At 34.5% G+C, this 12,788-nt stretch overlaps 1 protein-coding gene across 3 annotated transcripts in view; it reads right to left on the bottom strand.

The window, feature by feature from the left end:
- Positions 1-12,788, bottom strand: part of KITLG (KIT ligand) — a 59,168-nt gene that overhangs the window by 32,032 nt on the left and 14,348 nt on the right. The window lies entirely within an intron of this gene.

The following is a 12,788-nucleotide window of genomic DNA, read 5'->3' as shown; positions in this document are numbered from 1 at the left end:
AATGCACTTAATTGATCTTTTCTGGAAGAAAGCTTCTTTAGAGTAATAATGGAAAATTTCTTATTGAGCCATCAGATTGCTTGCACAGAATCCTGCTGGACTTAATTGCCTAGGTAAGATTCTGCAAAGTTAACAGATACCAAAGAAGAGAAAAAATCACTATATTCTTCATCATCAACATAAAACTAACTAAATGCTTGTCTATCATCTGATAAAGTATTCAATAAACCTGTCTCTCTAATGTGATAATGGATGACAAGGAACAAAATGGTAACAGACCACAGCAAGATAAAAGGCAAAAGTTTTTATCACAGCCATTACATTTACAAACTTAAACTGTAAGCAAAACCATAACTGGACTCTGCCCAAATACTGAGGTCTCAAACAGCAATACCATACTTTTTTTTCTAAGTGACATACCCTGGCCTATCAGGAGCAGTAGCTTGGCTTTGAAACTACCTTTCTCACTAAATCCTACTGGAAGAACAATGTAATGTACTTAAACAGGCTTGTGAGATTTGGACAGAACAGATAACTAGAACTAGCTGTGATGCGCCTGGGTGTCTCCTTGTCTACCTTGCCTGAACTTCCATCACCTTCTGCTGTTCCTTTGCTTTGCTGGTTTTCCACGGAGACCTGTGCCAAGTTTAAGCTGTAGATCTTTATTTCCAGAATGTGAAATCATCCAAGTTATGGATAATCAAAAGTTGCCTCTGGTTATAAAGCTTCTTGTGCCAGCTGACTGAAGCTGTCAGCAAGAGTCAATGATGTGTACATATACTGCAAGTATGAAATTTGCCTGTGCAGGCTCCCAAGCCTCCAAAAGGGCAGGACTGGGACCAGCATTTGCTTCTGCACGAATTGTGACACATCTCAGGCCCATCTGTTCTCTGCATCAGGTAGAAGGCTCACACCTTCAGCCTGGACTTCTTCACCCCTCAGTTTAAAACCAAAGCAAATCAAACAGCAGGGATGAAGTTCTCTACAAAAGCAGAGAGATAAAATTACAGATTTAAAGTACTGAATATCATTAGAGTAACCTAGAAGGGCTAAAGAAGCATGAAAATTAAGATTGCTTGGGAGGTACATTATTAACATGAGGAAGCAGTGCCAGGCACTTTACCCAGAATTGTTAATCAACAAGTAAATCTCTCTCTTCTCTATCTTAAATCTTATATATATCTTATATCTCAAGTAAAACTTGTCAATTGCTTTCTTAGACTATGGCTTTCTGACTTATTTAGGCAAAACTTCAGTGTGGGCTGCAGCTGAAAAGGATAGTCTGGCCTCTTGCCTTCTCTTCTCCCACGCTGTCACTAGTGAGATGGCTGAGTAAGCTGTAACAAGCAGTCAACTTCCATTCTTGTTACTCTGCACTCTCCTTCAAGCAGGCCAGCTTTCTGATACAGCTAATTACGAAACCATGGAAGAGTGAGTACCCATACACAGAGACAGCAGAAATGCCTGGTTATATTTGTACAAATAATCACTGGGAGAAAATAGTAGAAGTAGTGTGAAGTGAGGTACCTAATACTCTTAAAAAAAAAAAATACACCATACGAAGCTTTGAAATTGTGCAAACAGAAACAATCCAAGCTCTTGGGAGATGAAGCTCTCAGGCTCAGAGTGATGTTAGAGACACAAAAGACAACAACTCTGTGTCTATTTCTGGCTTTCTGATGAAAGGGTAGTGAGACTTGGAATGTGGGGGCCTAATTCTGCTGATTTTCCTCCTCTTGAGTAATTTGGCCAACCTCATTGTGTTTGTTTCTCTGCTCTCTATTTTGCATATGGAAGTGACCAGGATGCTGTCAGTCTCTGAAAGGACCTTTGAGAGCTCCTTGCAAAATTTGTGTATATGAGCTCAAAGCTTAGGAAGAGAACTAGCTCTAAGTGGTCAGAGAAACATCTTCCCCTCTTCACATAAGTTGCAGAATTGAAGAGGAAACCAAAGGGGACCTCAGTTAAGAGACTATTTTCCCACTGCAATTTTTTTGTACAAAATTGTAGAAAAGACAATAGATTTGGATAATAAAATGGACTAGCTATACTGTTTTCAAGTAATATACATATACATAATATAAATGTAATAAATATGTATATTATATATATATATGTATTGTTTTATCTTCAGAGTTAAACAGTCACTAACAATTACACTTCCCGAGGATCAGGGACGTTTTACTGATTTGTTCTTTGGAGATGGAGTCCATGCCAGAAGTCACTGATATCTTTATTTGGTTCTTCAGAATTGAGAAAGATAGAAGTAAGTAAAGGAAGACGGAATTTGTTCTCTGACTTGTGTCAGCCTCATAGCACAGAATTTGACCTAACAATCTAAAAATCAGAAAAGTAACAAAATTCATTCATTCAAAATAGTGTGTTGTTTGTTTGTTTTCCAGATCAACTCAGTAATATGAAAACAAACAGCAGCACATTCTAAATAAAACTAGAGCTCTGATGCATCTTGTCAATTTTCATACTTTGTGATGCAAAAGGACAATCCATAAATGAAGTTTAAAAATCTCTACTTATTTCGTAATTATGCAAATCAATAAGAACGCAATGTTTTTTGGCCCAGGGAAGTAATGGGATTTAAAAACACAGTCATTTTTATAACTGCTATTAAAAACAAATGTGTTGTAAATTTTGAGATGATTTGAGGCTTTTCTTGCTTATTTGTCCTATGTCATCCAACAGGAACTGAAGGTCTGAAAAATACTGCTAGTTTCAACATGTCTATCATCCAAAATCTTTTAATTATTTGCACTTACGAAATATTTATATTACACATGCCTATAGCCACATTGTTCGTAAGGACTGAAGAGATCAAAAAGCTACGCTATTTCTGTGTTATTTACTAATGACCAAACCTGCTGTTTGAGCAAAACTTGAATAGACTGAATTAAATCAAAGGCAGAACAAAAGGGAAGCTTAAACAACAGCTTTATAAATAGAGATTCCAGTTTTACACTTTACTAAGCATAAATGAGTTACCCACACAACAGTCATAACAGATTTCCATTTATAATTACTTCTCAGCTAAAATGGTATTTTCAAAGCTGGCCACAGGATTTAATCACACATCATCACATTACCTATCATAAGCACCCCTATACCACAGGGCCTTGTTCTATATTAGTTTCAAAAAAGTCAGTGTTATTCAATAGTTTTCATGTTCTGAAATCTCTTAAATGCTGAATTTAAGAGATTTCCAAAAGTTGCTTTTGGAAAGGGGAAAATAAAAACGTAATGATTAGACTAGCAAGGATAATTCAAATTAAAAATTTGTATTATACACGTCTGATCATTCTGCAAAAGATTTTTATCATTGCCACAATCTATAATTTCAATTAACAGCTTTTTAGAAGCCTAGCTAGCAATCCAGTGTGTTGAAGGCTGTCCTTTCAGTTGTAAATCAACAACTTTTTCATTCAGGCCGTTCGCTTATGATCTGGAGTGTTGACAAAGGCTGATGAATGAATGTCTTTGCAACTTTTTCACAGTTTGATATCAAAGATATTCAATTACCCTGGTTAATGTGCAGCTAGATTCTTAAGTGAAAAAGCAGAAAGGGGAAAAACATATTGCTAAATAAGTAAAACATTGGCAAGTCTGGATATTTCCAAATATGTAGTTCATACTGAAAACAATTTTAATTATAACTAGGAAGAAATCATCAAAAACAAATGGAAATAATAAAATGAAAAAATAATTAAGCACAGGAAGAGGTAACAACTGCACAGATGAACAGGTTCTACATTTTACAATTTCTTGCATTCAGAGCAAGTTAGCCACAGAACTTTTCACTCCAGTTTCTTGAGTAAACCAATTAACCACAAATAAGACACAGCTGAAGCAGGGTTAGCTGACAATGTAGAACAGAATTCACCCTGAGCCAACCTTTCCAAATGTTTTTGTTTGTTTGTTTGTTTGTTTTATTTCTTCTAGTCCTGGGGTAGGAACATCTCTTAATATTGGCTCCTCAGGCAGCTTTGTTCATGCTGCTTTGCTGAGGCACAGCTTGTGAACCTCTGCTATAGACAGCATCGGTTTGTCAGTCATGGATAGCTAACTTAATGTTTGTACCTAAAAAATGGATAGCTAACTTAATGTTCATATCTTAAAAAGCCTTTTGTAATAAGATACAAACAGAAAATGAAAATAGGAAGAAAAGATCTTTCTTGCCTTCTTTTTTTTTCACAAAAAAAAGTATCCAGAAGCATAAAAGTACAATAAATATTTGATATGCCTACTAATGTAGGTAGTTATTTAGCTGTGTTAGAGACAAAGACATGGAAAAACTGTTTTTAACCAACTAATTTTGGCAAATAAGTTTTGAACTGGAAAATTTCCTACATACTCTCAGGTACCTAGGAGATAACTTCAGTGTAGTTAGAGGAGCCATTGCATGAATGCTGAATAATGCATAGCACTAAGTCCAGTATGCAACCTTTACTGTCCTTCAGAAGGCTGGTACTAGTCTCACAGAGTATAATAGCCTATAGATTAAGGTGGTCACTAACGAGTGGCAGATCTAGGATAAATTTCCACCAACCACAGTAATTTCAGCTCACAGGAACTGGGATCTGTTTGTATGGTGTCTACCTCCTAATTACCAAAGAAGGTACTTTTCCACCTGTGACATCTTCCTCATTAGAAGGAGAAAAATGGGGATACACAAGTATTTCTAACTGCTTCCCCCTCTCTTCCCCCCTCCCCCCCTTTTTTTTCAGAAAAATTGTGCATTTTACACTGGAAAATTGTTATGTAGAGGAGGGGGAAAAAAAAAATAAAAACACACACACACATTCACTGCACAGGCATCAGAACGTTTATGTGTATCCTCGTCTTGCACATGCTACTCCATCTGGGCACCCTGACTTCTGGGAAGCTCCCCAGTCAACATGAGAGTTTTCTTGAACAACCTTTTGGCAGTCCATTGAACAAAACGGAGCCTATCTCCAGCTAAGTGAGTCACCCTGCTGGGATGAGACAACTAGGAATCTCTGGATCACGCCCTAAATGCTTTGTTATGATTACAAAAAGCAGATGCATACTTTTCTAGTGACTGATATTATTCTTCATTTTTTCAACATTGATGTAGTAGGGAGAATGATGATAAAAGTAAACAAAATTCATTAGAGAGCATCAATGCGACTTATTTGGATTCTGATTTAAACAGAGGCTACAGAAAGACCAGTTACTCTTGCTGAGTAAGCTGTGAAGTTCTTTAGACATTGGATATTGGAACATATATCCAGTTAGTTAAAAAATGCAGAAAACTTTTCTACCTAATTCTGCATATACTATCCAAAATACATGACACGAATGTACTATAGGGGGTAAAGAGGAAGGAAATTAATGAGTTATTGTTACAAACATAAGTAGGAAAAGGTACTCTTGCCCCTTACATTCAGATGAATTGAGCAGGCAACCTGCTTTCATAGCTGTTTCATTTATGTGTAACATCCTATATTTGACTTTCCATAAAGTTCCCAACCATAAAAACTCTTCCCCCTAACCTTTACAGATTCACTTATTTTCCAGTGGGTGACTTCAGGAATGCCTAATGACAACTGATAAAACCAGTATTTTTCAGCTAATTGTCCATTAGATGGCAGAATGCCAAAGTGGCACTTGCTGGACTCCACCAGTTGCATGTGAAAAGGAAAAGCCAGTTGCTGTATCCAGATGCTTATAAACCTTGTTTCCTTCCAAGCTACACTGTCAATGAATCAGAAATCACTCTATTTGAGTCAAGGGATAAAAATATTCTAAACCTGCTGAACGCTAATATAGAACTACCTTTTCTTCACTATGTTCCTGAGTCAGAAGGAGAAACCATTCCCTAGTTCTGCAAAGATATGAACATCTTCTTCCTGAGATAGACAACTTTAGGATACAAGGTCTTATTGTGCTGAGAAAATGATGAATCTCACTATTCTTTCCCACAATCCAGATCTTGGGAAACCTAGGAAGCTCCTCAGACAATGTGTCAACTTTGTTTCATGAAAACTGAGGCCTATTGCTATCATCATTTATCCTTTCTAGCTCTTCTTGACAGATGCAAAAGCAGCAGGCTGCTCCAGCCAATATGCTATTTTTGCACTTAGTAAGGCACTATCCTGCTGTGCTTGGTTTTGTGTTTCAACCAGAACCGAGATGGACATTATAAGCAAGAGGAAGTGTAGACTGATAGAGAGTTTGCCTTGCAAATCAATGCGATACAGATATTCTGTAATTGCGTTTGGTAGACTACAAAATAGTGTTTTTAATGTATAAATTATTAATTTTCTACCCCTCCAAGGATACCTATGTAAAATATTTGGCTACCCTAAAAATGTTGACTTTGGCTCTTCAAAAATGTTATCTGTTCCATAACAAATTTTGTCCACTATTTAATCTCACTTGACAATCAGGGATTCAGGCAGTTTCCTTGCAACCTAAATCTGTCCTGGATGACAGCCAGTTTGTTTGGTTCCCAAACACTGGGAAGTGAAGTTACCAAGAGACAGGTAATAATATATGGATGTTGCCTCTGAAGCTTATGCTAACAGAGTATAAATATTTAAATAAAATATATAAATATAATATAATATAATATAATATAATATAATATAATATAATATATATTATATATAATATATATTATATTATATATAATATATTATATATATTATAATATAATAATATAATATATATAAATTATAATATAAAAATAATATATATAATATAATATTATATAATATAATTAATATAATATATATTATATATAATAATATAATATAATATAATAAATATATATAAACATATATAAATATTTACTGATTTTCATCCATCAGATGGCATTCTAATTCTGCCAAAAACCAAGAGTTCTATGGACAGAAACATTTAAATACGAAGAAAGGCTAAAAATAATAATAATAACAAAAGATGTATTTTGGAAGAAATCTTCCTGTTAAGTTAAAATCAGAGATTATGAGGACTTCATAGGTCCTGTATATAGCATAGCCTTTTTAGGCCATAAGTACCAGCAAGAGATTTTTTTTTTTCTTCCTTGTAAAGTTCCATTACAGTCATCACTGATCAGTACTGAAATTTTACATTATTCTTTCCCAGTGAAGTGCAATAGAAAACAACATTTATTTCTTATTTTAAGGGAGACACAGAGATCCAAAATACCTGCAAAATTCAAATAGTAATAGCAGAAGACCAGACTTCAGTTGACTCAATAAAACCTCCCACAAACTCCAAAGAGGAAGTAGTCTTTTTTTTTTTTTTTTTTTTTTTTCCCCTAGGAACTTACAAAAGAATTTTCTAGCATAAATCCAAAGACGTTATTAAGTAATTGAAAGCGGAAGGCAAAGTAAAATAAAAGATTATCTTGGCAGGGAGGAGAAGATTCTCACATTGTATGGTGGTGGATGATCTGACTTCCTCAGGGAATGAAAACACATTCTCTTAAATAAAATGCTTAATTAAAGATTGTTTTTAAAGATCTATTTAAGATGTTTTGTTTGTTTGCCAAGTTTCTGAAAAAAAAAAAAATCACTTTCTTGAATATTCGTTGGAGTTATAATGAAAATGTATACATGACTACCCCTTTTAACCTTAAAATTTCAAGCTCCAATAAAGGAAATGGAAGAATAGTTGTTACAGAAGTTCTGTATAGGATCTTTAATTCTTACCATCTGCTACAAAGTGCAATGAATTTGGATTAGAAGAACTTCTACACTGACAAAATTAGAAAACAAAAAAGCAAACAAACAAACAAAAAAAACCAGTGAAATTATGCAAGCATTGATGATTTTGATACTTGGCATAAAATGAAACTCATGCACATGATGAAAATGTCTCTGTCTTCCCTAGTAGCTCATTATTAGTATTAGCTAAAACAGATTAAGTGTGTTTCATGGCTACAGACTTTGCTAGAAAGTTAGCTGCACTAGAAATCTGAAGAGTTTCAGTTCACATTTGAACTTGTGAAAAGAGAAAAACAGGAACAAAAAATATTCTTGCACAAAATTAGAAGGGTACTAGGTGTTTTTTTTTTTTGTTTTTTTTTTCTGACATTTTATACACTCTTGTGGAAGTAGAGGATAATTTTAAAATAAAAATGACAGATTTGCCAACTTGGCCTAAACCAAAGGCATGTCTCAGAAATACACTATTTTGTTTCTGAACTCTGAATAACTTTGATGACTTCTCTGACAGGCCCTGTATCTTTCTAGGGATATAAATTTGGAACTAACTTCTCTGACCCTCTCAATAAGAAATCTTAGTCAGAGACCTCATTATAAAAGGATAATTGCTCAACTTAGACTAAAACTAGTTGTCAATGCAGTTGAGATTGTGTGTTTCACCCAGCTACCTTAATTGTATTACTTTTAAAGAACACTGTTTGGATATCTCGGATCTGCCCATACCAAAATAAGCTTTCACAGCTCTGAAGAACAATGTTTTGTCACATCGATATTGTACTACATATTGTGAGACTATTAGCTTCCTGACATTTTACAGCTGATGTCTACACTGGTGGCCTACAGGAGCACTTGGAATAAGGTGAGGAACAGTGGCTGCAAATGATACGGTCTACATCATGCTAAATAGTATGGGTTTGAGCTCCAGCAGCTTTCCTCAGTCATTCTGCCATTGTGAAGATCTCATGAACAACATCAGGTAAATGTGTTAGTCTGCAGTCCATCTTAGAAAGCACTTGCCTCTGCTATTACTGAAGCAAATGATATCTATAAGTAACCTGTATTCCAACATACAGGGATAGGTCTAGGCTGTCCTTCCAAACAGACAACCAAACTATTTAGGTTCCTGGCACCTAAATCTCTTGACCAATTTTACTTGCCCAACTCCACAACAGGTGTCAGCTGTCAAAGTCACTGTGTGCTTCTGGTAACTCCTGGGATAAGTACTGACCTGGTACAGTGCAGTGATAACCCACTCCTTCGATACTGAGGAGAGTTTACATTTGTAATAGGACAGGATAATATCAAATGGAAGGAATGCAGGAGTGAAGTGGGAGTGGAGGGAATGATAAAACTGTCTTGGGAATTTGTTCCAGATCTTCACTGTTCTCATGGTTTTACACTGTCCAATTTGGGTGTACTGATGGCAGTTTATATCACTGTGTTCTCATGGCAACACTGCTCCTTTGCTTATGTAGTTATACCTCCATCTTTTCAGTTTGTTCCTGTGATATATTTCTTCATATCAACCCTATCTGAGTCTTCATTATGCCTTATTAACAAGCCTGTATGACTGCCAGTACTAGATTACATGGAGGCAATATAAAAAAATAAAAATAAAAATAAAAAAGACTCATGGAAAACAAACCAACCATTCACTTCCTCTTACCTTCTCCCAGATCTCAAATTTTATTGATTTACTCTGTATAGTGCCTTAGTTTCACAGGATTTCCCCTCCAGCAAATGTAAATAGAGAATTGCCTTACGTCTCACAGAGCATTGTTACTGCAATTACAGTGGATGCAGTATCCAGCCAGGTGGTTGCTTATGATTTGAAGAAAAGCTAACAACTTAAAATCAACACTTTATGTCACGCAACTTTTAAATGGGATTGCCTCTCATTAGTCAGAGCTTTTTCTTCTATTGATAAATAACAGCTGACATAAAATGTATTCCTAATTTACTCACACAAAAGCTAGTTTCTTTGGATATATTCCAGGCAGTAGCACCTGCAACAACTTAAAAAGGCCTGGAACAGGAAATTTTTGTGCACCAGAGCTGAGTTTTCACTTTGATCCCCCAAAGACTCAGTTGATAACTTCAAATTATGACATAACATACATTTTTCTCTTGTAAAATGTTGGTGAGGAAACTGATCTTGCATTTAGAAGATTTTTTTTTTTTTTAAGTAAACAAATCAGATATTTGGACAAACCTGCAGTGACATTTTTCAACAGTAATTACATCATTGACAAAAGAAGGTTATTCAAGTTTTCAGCTGCTTTAAATCCTGGATCTTTGGGGGAATACTTAAGGGTTATTTTAGGTTTCCTTCCATCATCAGTAGTGATACTTGAATCTTTGAACATAAGTAAGTAATAAAAGCTTTTATCTACTCTTTCAGAATTCAAAAGATACTTTTTTAAATACTGTCCCAAACCCACATAATTACCTTGGAGTGTGTCACAATGCTGAAAAGTATCCATGTAATATTTTACCACAGGATGAAGGACTGCCATTACAAATCTCAGGTGCAGGAATTGGGCCAGGTCGTGTTCTTCACGGTGAAATTTCAGTTTCTACTCCTCACAATTTATTTATTTATTTTTACCAATAAGTTTGCCTTTTGGACATCATGTCCATTTATGGCCTATATACTGTTCATGATTCAGAAATGTGGGTTTACAGATTTAACACAGACTTTTACAATCTTCTTGTGTACAAAACACTATGCAAAGTCAATAAAAGACCTAGTATGTTCCATATGTGCATATTAGAGGAAAATCTAACACAGCACTGCATAGTTTGTTAGAAACAGTATGAGTTTTAAAGCCAATAAATAACTTTCCACAGTGTTCTGTTTGCAAGAAACTACTTGTTAGGAAATGAAGTAGGCTTCCTGCCCCCAAAACAGCCACTGCATACATTTCAACAGTAATCTATAGTCATTTTTTTACAAAAACTTCAGGAATTTTCTGGAAGATAATTTTTCAGTTGGAAAAAAATCAAAGCCCCTTACAGGCAAGCCATTTAAAAGCCAGCATACTAAAAATCAACAAAAGTAAAAAATGAAAGCGGCATCATTTGGCTTTGTTTCTAAGTCACCAAAATTAGCAGAAGAGGCAGAAAAAAAAAAAAAAAGAAAAAAAAAAGAGGACTTTGAAAGTTGAACTTATTTGTCACTATAAAAAATACTATTTTTTTTTGTTTTGCTTTTTTTTTGTTTTGTTTTCATTTACATTGTGTTTTTTGATATAGTAGGTAACTAACCAGAAGGTCTGTCATTATACCACCTTGGGAAAAGACTGTTTAAACTTTATCATTCAAAAACATGAAACAAATGACTCACATTTGTCAAAAATCAAATGTAGTTTCAATGAGCCCAACAGAAATGACACTGATAGGCTTATATTCTTCCTGGACCTATTTAGCAAGATTCCAGTAGGTTTTGACTTTTTGCTTCTTCCTATAACTGCACCTGGCAAACTGAGATGCATTCATTAGGAATGCTTCAAGAAATGGTTTATGAGATTCACGCAAGTTTATCTCAGTTATTTCCAAATAAAACTGAGTAAAACAAAGCCAGATTTGAAGTTGTTTCCTGGCGGGGAAAAACAACAACAACAACAACACTTTTTAAATTTAAAATCTTGATTTCAACTCAATTCTCTCATTTATGAAAGCAACCTGGTAAATAATTCTACTTCCAAAAAAATACTCTAAGCTCTTACACAGAATTTTAGTTCCTGCATAATTTGAATCAGATGCTTTCCTATACATAATCAAAACCATAGCGAACAATTTAGATTTAAGGTAATGATCTGTGAAAGAATAACACAACCTTACATTCACACCGCTATTAGAATATAAGGACATTAAGAACTAACCTATATCTTTTGTGAAAAGAAAGTTTATCTGAAGTGATACACTGATGGATGAGATTAATCTCAAATGCCTTGAAGTTACAGTTTGTGTGACTGCAGACAACTGACACATCAGATTGGAAACTAATCTTCAAAACATTTAAGTGTGCTTATAAGACAAGAGCTGAGAAGGCAATAAGCCATTTACCTCAGCAAGCTGGAATTACAAATACATTATGCCCTGTCCTAAACCTAAAGCTATTAACTTGGACATTAGTAAGATCAACTACACTTTTTTTTTTTTTTACTTTTTTTTTTTTAACATTTCACTCTAAATTGAAAACACTTCCATATGTCGAAAATATCTAAATGATTATTATTTCAACAGCGGATCTTCTTACCACAGAAAATGAACATCAACTCATTTTTCATCGTATACTAAAATATATCTTGCCATTATTAATTTTAAAAGTTCTTCCTGAAATTATTTTCATGAGATATATTTATGTTTTACAGAAAGAAAATTGCCAAAACAGCCATTTTAGGAATTTGAAGCACTATATAAAGTCACTCCAGGACAATGTAAATTGAAAATGGCAAAAAGTAATGGGATAAGATGGGACTGATCAAAATGTTTTCTGGAACATAAAAAGCCAGTGACTGCATCAAAAACTTCAAGTATATTTTGAATTCCTATTCAATCCCACAATGGGAAATAAATATTTTTAAATGCCTATTCCTGCTGATGTTGAAGTACATGAGTATCTTTCAGGGTTGCTCCATGGAAACTCCACCATCTTTCAGTGTCTAGATCTACATGTGTCAGCACTGCATAAAATTTTACGAGTTCTAACCATTCATACTCACATGCTGAAAGAAAGATCTTTCAGCATAAATGTCTCAGCTGTCATTACTTCAGTAAGTAATTGGAGTTCAGATACAATATATTTCAAAGGGTTTTCCTTTTCTCAAAACTACAGACTGAATTGTTACAGATGGTAATTTTGGCAGATGGTTGTATAAGAAACTGAGTTTATAATTAGTCCAAATGTGACTCATGCAATTAAAGCAATGAATATTTGAAAAATAAGAAGTGTCAGATCTGTACATGGTGAGTCTGGTAGCCATAGGAAATAAATAAATAAAAATGAAAAGAAAAAAAAGAAAAGATCATTCACACTTGCAGAATATATTGCCTATATTATATATTTCTTTCAAATTC

The sequence above is a fragment of the Anser anser genome (genome assembly GCF_964211835.1).
Source record: "Anser anser genome assembly, chromosome: 1".
In the NCBI taxonomy this organism is placed as follows: domain Eukaryota; kingdom Metazoa; phylum Chordata; class Aves; order Anseriformes; family Anatidae; genus Anser; species Anser anser.
The sequence above is the reverse complement of the archived record's forward strand: the minus strand, read 5'-3'. Positions and strand labels throughout refer to the sequence as shown.